Raw genomic sequence first — 12131 nt, forward strand, 5'->3', positions numbered from 1 at the left:
ACATAAATATTACACAAGCAAACGAAAACACACAAAAACCAAAAGTGTAAGTTGTCAGTGTATGTAGATGAGAGCACCAACTGCTGCACAGTATTATTTGCCATTACCTTATTGTATCACACCACATAACATCAAAATGATACCCTTGAACAAGACAATACTGTGAAGCTTATCCTTGTACAGATGGTTGTCATGACCACAATTCAGCAAGGAGGGAAAATTAGATCCCAGGACATTTTCTGTGCATTGTTTAAGCACAGAAACAGCAAGGAAGCTCATCTGGGATCTTCCTATCTTAAATCAAGATAAATATGGTACATCCACTTTTACATAAGCATACTAATTAGTAAGACAATGCACATATGCTGCATTTATTAGAGCTCAACTAAGAAAATAATCTTCAATTTCAAAATTTAAAAAATAGGCAACTGGTCAGATATGAAGAATTTTGTATTAATTGTCTTACAACTAGCTAACAATTGTAGTAATTATTCTCTCTTTATGCTACAGATATAAAAATAGCACCAAAAACATTTAAAAATAAACATCTCTAAATATTTTTATAGATAGACAAGAATATTAATAATTTTTCATCCTCACATAACATCAATAGAGAGGGAAGTAAATTAATACTGTTGGTGGTAAGGTACCTTTATGTTGGTCTTCACACAACCCCATGTTTTTCCTAGTACAAGTATTTTGCCATTTCTTCTTTTTTTACCTTCTCAAGGACCAGGGAATCCTGAAAAAATCTGCCCTGTACTCCATCATCTTCTTGTGAATGTCATGATCTTGCCCAATAAATTTTAAACTATAAATACCTTCTTAAATGTGTTCACTGTCACTGTTGACCCCATTTGACTGTTTAGCCAGTCAAATACTATTTTTTTTCTGTTAAATTCAATGTATAGAAAAAGAACATATTTGCCCCACTGATCCTAAGCAATTATTTTTTTTATTCTTAATACTTTAAGCTCTGCTAAATTTTAAGATAGAGTATTATGAGTATTGCAGTCCTATTTTTTTATTATTAAGTCTCTAAAGCCCTTCTGTAATACATATATTAAACAACAATTTCTGTGTGGGTTAGTATATGATCTCTTTGTATCACAATCTATATTAGCCTTTGAATTAAGCTACATCTAGACTTGAAAATCATTAGAGGGTTGTTTGTCTTCAAAAAATTAACATTTAGCAATGTTATAATTAATCTTTAAATCTCTCTCTGTCACTATTTCTCAAAGCACCACAAACACTTTAAGAAGAAACCAAAACAACCAACTCTGCCTACTAGCTCTGCATCTAATAGCAGACATTTCAGATGCTTGAAAAAATGTCAAACAAGCTGACACTTAAAAGGTCCTTAATGCTTCATTCACTTTAAATTTTATTCCAGGTGTGTAACCTTGCAGAAATTCCTTGTAAAACATAAGCCAAGATTTTGTATGACTAAGTAATCTTTGGTGGGTGGATAGACAGTTCTTCAAATGCTCTAGAGTTCATCATTCAAGGCACTTACAAGCTATTAAATACTTACATCCTTCTGCCATAAGCCCTTAGTTATTCCTGTGTTGTAGCTCATACCCTGCCATGGCTGAATTCTGTTTGCTGGAAGTGGCTGAACAAGAAGCAATCCCTCAGTTCTCATCTGTGTAACAGTGCAGAAAAAAAAAAAAAAAAAACAAAAACCAAAACAAAACAAAAAAAACAACCTCGTTGTAGACTGAGGAAAGGATGGAAATAGTAAGAGCATGAGACACAGTGTTTCTACATTATTTACAATATCTTTGGGGATGCTAGTTAAGAGCAGGAAAGGCTTTTATTGTAAGAGATGGTGTCTCCCATCTATCTTAGTAACACTAACACTGTTTTGTACCTGAAGACAATGGGTGAGTCTGAAGGAGAAAAAAAAAAAAAGTGTTAGACTGGGTTTGGCCTTGCTGAGAGTGCTTATTTATGAGTTACTGTGTTTTTACTGCTAATACTGTTTTTTCTGAGTTGAAGACTTAGGAGCAAATGTAGCAGTATTTTTGCTCCACAAAATAACTGTGAGAGAACTGCTACTTGTTACAATGCCAGCTAGTGGGAATTTTGTGACAGCATGCAAGTATGGTCCTAAGTAATCTTTTCCTCCTTTTTCTTGTGAGACCAGATCATAAAAATCTGAGCTCATTCTTAAGGGGTGGAATTTAAGAAAGGTTTATTCTTTGCTCTCTGCCTGCACTGTCATTCTGCTGCTGTGGTCATATCATTGCTTCCTTTCAGAAAACAAACAGCTGCCAAGTCTTGAAATTTTGGTTAATTGCTTGGATCAGAGATTCCAGTTCTCAAAGTCCCTGAGAATTCAGTCATGCACCAGTGCAATGCATTCCTTCCCCTCCTCTCTACACACAGATTTCAAAGCAGTTACTGAAGCTCTAGCTAGTGACTAAAGTTAAAATGCAGAGTCAGCATTTCAGAGCTAAAGCCTAAGCAAGCATTTTATTCTTTCACTTTAGCTCTGCTCTGCAGATTTGCAAAGTAATTGCAGTCTCAAATATTTTACATTGTGATGGGCTGTATCATAACTTCTTGAGGACTGGAGCATCACAGTGTTTTATAGTAAGGTTTTGTCTGTCAGCATCTGTGCTCCTTTGTGGACTGTAAAAATGTCTGCTAGAGCAGAATTTCCAGCCCTTTTGTGGTTAAATTTTGTAGCCATACAGGCCAGACTTACCTCTTAACCCTAAACTGAAGTTAAAGAATGCTTAAGGGCCCCTCAGGAGATAGTTACATGGCAGAATATAGCCATTTCATCTGCAGTGAAAAATCTCTTCTGGACATGAGTCTGGCTGCAGGGAGAATTAGTACAGCATTCCTTCTGCTCTCCCACCACCTGGTATGTGGTATGGGCCTTCAAACAAGCTTTCAGCATGTCTGCCAAGTCCCACTCAGATGGAAAATCCCTCCTTTCCCTTTCCTTTCCTTTCCTTTCCTTTCCTTTCCTTTCCTTTCCTTTCCTTTCCTTTCCTTTCCTTTCCTTTCCTTTCCTTTCCTTTCCTTTCCTTTCCTTTCCTTTCCTTTCCTTTCCTTTCCTTTCCTTTCCTTTCCTTTCCTTTCCTTTCCTTCCTTTTTTCCCTACCTGATAGCATCTCTTTATTTATGAAGATGGAGACAAAGTAGTTTTGAAGAGTACAAAATGACAGGACCCTGCTAACTCTTAGCAGAGGCTGAAGAGCTGTTTGCAGCCCAGAGAATTCAGCTGTGGGGGCAAAAGATAAGGCAGAAGATAAGGCAGTAGCCCCTTCTGCTGCCAGCCCCAGGGGGCTGCACAGAAAGAGCCATAAGCAGTCCCAGGCTGACACACCAGCTAAGACACCAGTTGCATGCTTCATTCATGCAATGCTTATGAAATAATCATACTGTTACACTTGTTAACTTTGATATGCTTACTTAAAAGGTGCAATCTAAGTGTCATTGTTTTAGCTAATCCAAATGTAACAGCTATTGTCACACACATATTTTGATCGCTCCATACTGATGTCATGTTCTCTCAGCCTGAAAGCCCAGATTTTGTTCCAACACAGCATTCCTTATCTGCATTCAGCTAAAAAAAGTGTACAGAAACAGGATCAAAATCAGTTCTTATTACAGCAGTCACTTATTTTCTATTTTGGCTTGTTTCATACCAGCACTGAGGCAGATCCATATCTATACAGTCCTGACTTTATCCCTAAAATTTGGGGCTGCTGCAACAGACAGGTTTTCCCTTTCTTTTCCTTGTGCTATGTTCTTTTCTGATGAGTCTCTAAATATTAGTTAAATATCCACTCATCCCCTCTGCCAGCTTTTGCAGTGAGGTGGAATGTGAGTTTTACAAAGCACATCAAGAGCTGGCAGTCCTGCTGCTTCCCTCTCAGTATGCTGCCATGGCTCCCACCGAGCCCACGTGGGTGCTCCTCTGACTGGCTCTGTACCCTCAGCAGTATAAGCTAAGCCCAACAGCAGTGGTTACAATGTTTGCTGATGTTCAGTCTCCTGAGCCTACTCCTCCCAGAGGCAGGGGAGGCCTGGGCTGAAGAAGGGGGTGGGGAACAGAACACCAGCAAGAGGCTTTAAATCCATCTTTTCTCTGCAGTGGTAGCTGAGGGTACAGTTACCTGACTCAGCCACACTTGTCCAACAGCTGCTGCCATCTAAGGTTGCAGTCACTTCTGCTCAGGGACATGCTGGCTCTCCCCTGTGCCAGGAGCCATGCAGAGGTGGCAGCTCAGTGAACTGCTGAAAAACCTTAATGTATATATGTATGTATAACACATGCACGTATGTGTAAAAATAGGTTTATTTGCAGACAGGTCAGCTTGAAGACTTCAGGGGCCCAGGAGCTGAGAGCATGTGCATATTGAAAAGGGAGTACAGAACTGAGGTAACAGAAGAGGTGATAAAAATATTCATGTCAAAATGGAAATACAGAGAGAAAAGTCTTATTTCTTCCTGTGTTTAAGTTACAGGAGGAAACACCTACAACAAGCCAAAAGGGAAACATAAGCTGACCTTCAGTTTGATCCCATGGGCTGCCGTCTCTTTCAGATACCAATACATTTCCATGGTCACGGGCCACTTATGAAGTGAACAATTGAAGTATTTCTGTTATGAGACAAATGAGCTGCTGCTTGTGTGAGGAGAGCAGAAGTTTCCAGGCAGGACTGCCAAGTAGGCACAGAGGCCCTGTGAATTCAGTGCTGCTGAGGAGTGCCATGGGCTGAGCCTGCTGGGCTGAGGGCCACCCTCACTGGGCACCGCTGGCCATGGAGGGTACTGATGGCTCTGCAGGCCCCATTGCACCCAGGCAAGGTCCATCCACCTGCCCACGAGAGATGCAAAAGAGAATACCCTGAGCTGCTAGAAGCAGATGTGAAGAAAACTTTGGGACATGAAAGACCACATTCAAAAGCTTGTCAATATGAAAACACACTAAAAAGCTGAGACAAATTAAAGAAGACAATGCACAAAAGGGAAGGCCTAATAAGCATGTGTAAGGATTATCTAAGTCAGAAGTCAGTTTGCTATAGATTAATTCTCCTTCAAATTACAACACACTGTTGTCAGCTTGCCTCTCCCAGGAACTTTACCAGCTGTCTCAAATTTCTCAGGTAGGATCAATTCTAGAGCTGTATTTGCCAAAGATAGAAGGAAATGTAGGCAAGCATTGATAAGACACTGAACTAATGTGCAGGAGGTTGCTAAAAGTAGAGCCGATTTTTTCTGCCTTGCCTGGAATTCAGCAGACCAAAAGGTCAAGTAGTGATGGTCTCCAAGGACTTTTTAATTTACTGCAGGTTCTAGGATGTAAAATGCCTGTGACAGTGCTATCATGCTATTAAAGATCTAATGCTGTATCAGATTACTGGAGTGATTTAATTACCAACGGATAGCCTATGGTGAAAAGGGCACCCTTACTTGCTAGACCTGTAAATCCAGGTCTTATTTTAAAACTTTTTTTTAATCAGAAACAGCAAATTTATTGAAAATGTATTTTTCTTCTGTTTAGAATGAACTTTGAATCTCACATGATGGCTGGGAAGATGGATAGGGGAAAAAAAAAAGAGATGGAAAAGTTGAATGGTTACCACTCGGCTCTGGTTTTAAATTAAAACAATGTAACCATTGATTCCTGATGGGAAATTATATTTGTAGTTAGAGTTCGACTGGAAGTAAAACTAGATATAAACCTATATCCTCAGTAGTGTAAATGAATCCAGGTTCAAACAATGCTGTGCAGAAGGTTTTTTAATGTGGACAATTGCACAATGAGAACAAGAAGCTGGGATAAAACAGGTAAAAGCTGGGATGTCAATACCCAGTAAGTCTGTTTGTTTGTGTATAAAGAGGAAGTCACAAAATAAGTTGATTGAAAACTCTGCAAATCTCACATCAAGGTCAGTCTAAACTATAACAAATTATTTACTAAAAATCTAGACAAAACAGAAAATAAGTGTCTGTAGTAATTTGAATTATTTTCACAGAAATCACACTATTTGTGTCAATGACAATGACTGCATTGACCAGCTATCACTTAACCCTTCTTAGAGGTGTAAAGGTCTGACAAAGACTCTCTGTGTCTTCAGTTTACCTCACCCACTACTTCTTTTTTTTTCAGATATACTCCCAAATCCCATCCAAAATTGGTGTTGTGGGTTGGAAATGTGGGTTTGTGAATTGTTTCATTTTGTTCAGCTGCACTGTAATACAAAAGATCTAGAAAGGGTCTGATTGCCTGCTCAAGTAAAAGCAAATGTTTGATCTGCTGCAGCTTCTGTCTGAGAGTGATGGTGGTGCCATTTGGGCGCTGTGTTTGGAAAGAGGGCTCTGAACACATGCACAGTGAGAACTCAGGGCAGGCACAACAGTTGCACTGTTCACATAGAGACATGAATATATCCCCTTTAGCACAAAAGATATGTGTTCAGTGCATTTCCTCTGAGATAATAAAAGATTTAATTAACTGCAACAGCTTCTTTCTTATATATTTAGGCATTTTAGCAATTTTTTTTTTTTAATATAAAATGCAGCTTTGGTTTCTTTTAAACAAAAGACAAGGAATCAGCATGATTTCTGATGTAGATTCATACAGGGCAATCTTAAAATACATCTTTAAGACCTATGTTCTTACAGATACCACACTGTCAAATAACAAAGTTTCTCTAGTTGTAGTTCCCTGATGCATTTTCTTTAGCAGCTGGGCTGCTTTAATAAGTTCTGACCACAGTCTGCTTCTTGGGTGCTCTGCACACATCCTTAGTGCAGGCAAAAACTTTGTTCAGCTGTGCTGCAAATTTCATAATAGATATAATCCAGGTTAAAAATAACCTCTAATTAAAAACAATTAAATAATATAGATGGTGGAGGGGTGGAATGGTGTGTCTGTGATACAGAAATAAAATGAGCTGGGATGGGACAATACAAAAATATGTTCTTCTGTTGTGAACCTCAGTGTTGCTGTTAAAGCATGTAGCAGAACTGATCAATGAGAACTGCAACACCAGACTCTTAGAGCCTTGTAAGAACTGGGCATAAGCCTAATTTGACAAGGTATTTTTTAGCATATTGCTATGGTATAGTCAGTCTATGACTGTATTGATACTTACCTCGAATTTTAATGAAGTATAGAGTTAAAAATAGTACTGCATACTATATTAGCATGAGCTCGGTTATTTTTTAAATTTTATTTTATAGCATTTTAAACTGTTACTGCTCCAAATTGCCTTCTGTCATTCATTTAGGGAAAACACCTTTAGAAATGCTATAACTTGGCATTTATTGTGTTGTCATTTTTGCTGTGTTGTATGGATGGATAAAAAAATCTGTTGTTCAGAAATATGTACTATTACACAGAAAAGAACCCAAAGAATGTATTTTAGACTGTTGAATTTATTCTGCCTGGGTGTTTTTAATGATATAAAGAAAATATGTGTTTAAGAGCAGCTCCCTGCTTTGCTTAAAACATCATTTTTCCTTCTAAAAATCAGTCTAAGAATAAAATAGTTTTACTTAATTCTAGCAATTATATTTACAGTGGGAATTCCTGCTAAGTACTGTGGAAATTTAGATGTTGACAAATCTAAAATAATTCAATTACTCCTTAATGCCTACTGGCATTTTCGATCAACAGTCCCACAGCACTTTCCATGAAGTAGGCTCCAGGAATTAATTAATATATAATCAATACATTGCCTACTCTAGGGATTGAAAAGGCATCTGCTCTGTGCCAGGAATATACCTGACTGTCAGTTTGTTGTTTTGTTTATTTAAAGGGAAGTGAAAACTATTTTATTTAGAAAAAACCCAATGATAAATACTTAAGTAGATTAACTGTACACATATTTATTAAGAGTTTGGAATTTTAGTAATATAGATACGGCCTTCATAAGTGGTGATAAGCTTTTTCAGAAAGTTTGTGTATTACAAATTACTTCAAAATTGCCAACTTCAATAAGTTACTACTAAAAATACATTAATTTATTTTTTCCTAAAATTTGATACTTTACAATTAAAGGTTTTCTAAAAGGAAATATTTATTTCCTAGAGATTTCTTCTAGTCATTACTGCTTTTTCAAGGGTGTTGCCAGAATGCTCTAACAACTCAGTTCAAAATTTCTGGATTTCATGTATAGAGGTTTTGAATGTAGCCAAAAAAAGTAAGACAAAGTGTTATGTTTTGATTAATTTTTATCAATATCATGAAGACTGTTAGATAAGGCATGCCACTACACTGTACTAATTCTTGCTTATGGGACCAGGTTTCCAGCTTCCTTAAAGCCTGTGAACTGAAGAAGATTTACTTGTGTATGATTTAAGGCCTGACACAAAGATTCACAGTTCAAATTCCTCCATAACACAAGGTTTCATTCATTCTGCCCAACAAATCACTAGGTTGGAGTGTGTGTTATGAGGAGACATCAGTTTGAGGGCAGACTTGAAGTGCTTTTCATCATAGCCCATTTTAAGTAGTTCCCGTATCTGCCACTTCTTCCAAATGTCAAGGTATTCATGTATTTCTGAACATGGCACTCTGCAGTGGCATGCATAATCAAAATGGGGAACTGGTGAGGCTTTTTTCTTTTTCTGTGTTATTTTTAATTTGAGTTGAGCAGACAGTTTACCATTCAGCTACACAAAGAGCTGCATGGCAGAAGTGAGAGAACAGCATGGGAGTAGGTGTAAGTAGTAGAGGATGAGTGAGGAAAAGGCTTCCCACAGCAGCTCTGCTGTCTGTAGTTGCTCTCTGCCCATTTTTCTCCTCTATACCAGAGCTGGCAGAAGGCAGGGTAGAGCTGTACCTCACTAGCTGAGGTTCACAGTCTAGCATTTTAGCAGGAACTGGCTTCTCAGGCAATTAAAGCAAATGTGCTCGACTGTGAACTGAAAGAGTTCTGTTGTGGAAATGTCCTCGGGCACAGGGGATGGCAGGACAAATGGGGGTAGCAATGCATTAAACCATTGCAGCTGTTTCTGCTCTGTGCTTAGCTCAGAGCTCTCCTAATGCACCACGTGTACTTCCCTGCCCGGTGATTTGTGCCAATACTGTACTTCCTTAGGAGTTAAAAATTAGCATCCTCTTTCTGAACTGAATTCTGCTCATCTCCTCATCTTCACCTTCTCATATCAGTATGCACCAGCTTCAGTACTGGAATCTACTATTTAGAACTTAAGAGGATTTTTTAAAGAGTGTGGGCTAGGACTTGGATATTTTCTAGCTCTCTTTTACCTTATAAGGTAAGCAGAAAGGTGCAAGTGTTAATTCAGGGGAAGGAATTTTGGGAAATGGGAGTAGGGCATGAAGAAAATGCCAGCTAGCCAGTTTATTAGAAAGTCCATAAATAGGAATTAAGACTATCATTTCTGTTATAAAAGGTTTGTGTTTTTTAACAGATGATCACCACAAGCATAAAATAACAGAACAAAGAAGTCTTTTACTTCAAGTAAAAAAAGTTCAGAGTGGATTATAACTTTATTTTGCTTCTAATTCAAAGAAGGAAACATCCAGGATAATTAAGTAAAATCTCCATGTTGAAAATAAGTTATCTGAAAATTATAAAAGGCTTTCCAAACCAGAAATAGATTAATGCTAGCAAGTGTATTCTGACGATGCATTTTAACATATAACCTCAATTAATCTTGGGTAAAATTCTTGAACATCACAACTCCAGCAATTAATAGAGGAAGTAGACTTGAAAGTATAAATATGTACAAAGGAAACCTAATTTTACTGGTTGATTGAATCTGAACTGTATTGTCTTTGTAGACTTTGAAATACAGACATGCAAATATAAATGCAAACTGTTCTTTTGCATTTGACCGCCTTCAAATCTTTTATTCTGAGTACAATATTTATGGAGTTTTCTTAGTCCTCTAAGTTATACAGGATTGTAAAGCTTTCTACTCTGGATTTTGAAGACCTATTTGAAGACTCTAGATATGTTATGTTATTAAGACCTATTTACCGTAATGCTTTTTAGTACATTTTGAATTTTAAAAAATATATGAGAATAAAAGTGTAAATATTGTGTCCCTCAAAGCAAAGACTTGTATGTCAAATTAATCAGTATCTCTGAATGTTTAATAATAATGATTGTATCTAATCTCAGTCAAGAGCTACAAATGAGTCACATACGTTTATACAATTTATCTGATGGTAAAACATGATCTTTTACAAGGAGATGTGTTTAAATAAGGTAAAGGTTTCAGTGGTTATAAACAGCCTTTTGCTCCCATGTAAGTTCAAGCCATTGATGAAAGGAATTGGAGTGCCTCTAACCTATCTCAGAGGAAAAAAGAGTCAAGATTAGTTTTTAGTTCAGATCATTGATTCAGTTCTTTATACAACAAGAGAAATGTTTGTGCCAGCCCAAGGGAGAAGGTAGGCACCAACAGCAAGAGAAGGTGACACCATCTGCCTCAGCAGCAGGGTGGATTTATGTGAGATTAAAGTGACCATGTAAACAGAGCCTTACAAATGAAACCTGTTTGCTGTTTCCTCAAAGAGATTAATGATTTGTTTATACCGAGTTAAGGGACAAGGGAATCCTTAACAGGCTGGGGCTGCTTTTTGGGTAAGAGGTGGTTCCACCTACTCATGCAGTAGAAGCATTAGCATTTGTAAGAATGTGAATAGGAAACAATAGGAAATCGTCTATTAGGATAAATCTAAAGGTAATACACTGATTAAGTCAGAGTTCACAGAAATTTGCAAAGGGGAAGGAAACAGTGTCTCTCTCTGAAGGCAACATGAGGGAAAGTTTGGATATAAAGGTTGGACGGATCCCCACATCTTTGTTCTCATCCACAAAGACAGGCCTAAGAAAGTAGAGTCTGTATAAAAACAGACTCCTAGACAGATATAAGAGCAAGTAGATAGCTGAGTGGCACAAAAAGAGAGAAACCTCTAAATTTTTCTAGGCTTTATTTTAGGAAATGTGGGTAATTTTATTTTAAATCATTACCGTATTATATATTGTGTAAATACACTCATTAAATGGAGCTACAAAGCTGGGCAATGGCCAATGCTAGAGCATTACATTCTACTAGTGCTGTAATACTTCAAGACTGCGGTAGCTGCTCAGGATCATAGAATATTTTTAAGCACTTCCAGAGCAAAAGAGCATTAATCTAGGAAGCTATTCTAGGCAGATTGGAAGTTAGTAAAGCTGCTGTGAGAAAGAGAAGTCTTATGATTATTAACATTAGCCAGAGGCTCCCTGCATATAATATGATGGTGGGGAGAATGGGTGAACCCAGAGGATTTCCCAAGGAGTCTCTTATGACAGCATTTGAGTTAAATCAGTATGTGGGTGCAGCTGCTTCAAATAACTGAAAGAAGCAAGTCCAGCACCACTGCAATAAGTTAACGTTTAGCTTTCATGTGATGTTAAAACCTGTATTACTTGCTCAAGTTACAGAGACTTGCCTTCAAAAGAAATTGGATAAAATTATTTATTATATTTTAAAGGTGCACATTACACTGACTATCTTGAAGAATTAATTCATATTCTTCTCTGTAGCTTTTCAGTATTTTCATTTGTCTCATATACTCATTCCTTATATTTCTAGAATTCCTGGATGTTTCAATCTTTGCAAACATTTTTTGGTTTTTCTGAGTTATTTTAATATGTAATATGCTCTAAGTTGTCATGGAATTGCAGGTGAATGTAAGAGGGTACTATAAAACCACAATTTACCTTTTGACATTGTGAGTGACAAACACTGCATTGTATAACTAGCAGTTGATTTCTATCTTGTACAAAACCCCTGCATCACTAAAATAATATTTCATGTTGTTATAGCCAGATAGGAAACTTTAAGAATTAATAGGTAGCAATAAATCAGCATAACTTCTACTGCTTGGACATTAAGATATACCAAAGCTTTGGTGTGGGCCTACAAAAATGGATGATGTGTGAACTGCAGAATGGAAACGTGTGAATGGAAAGGCTGTACAGCAGATAATGTATCAATGTGACTCATGCAGATGTTTTTCTGCATCTGCCCCCCAGTCTTTAGAATATTCCTTTGGGTTTCCACATCCTGTGAGCACCAAGTCAGTGCGTGTTACATGGTTCCTGTTGTTGTCATGGCTTATGTGGCCTAGCTTT

This window comes from Agelaius tricolor, unplaced genomic scaffold (genome assembly GCF_023055355.1).
Source record: "Agelaius tricolor isolate 1412-34295 unplaced genomic scaffold, bAgeTri1.0.p SCAF_11, whole genome shotgun sequence".
NCBI classification, from domain to species: Eukaryota; Metazoa; Chordata; class Aves; order Passeriformes; family Icteridae; genus Agelaius; species Agelaius tricolor.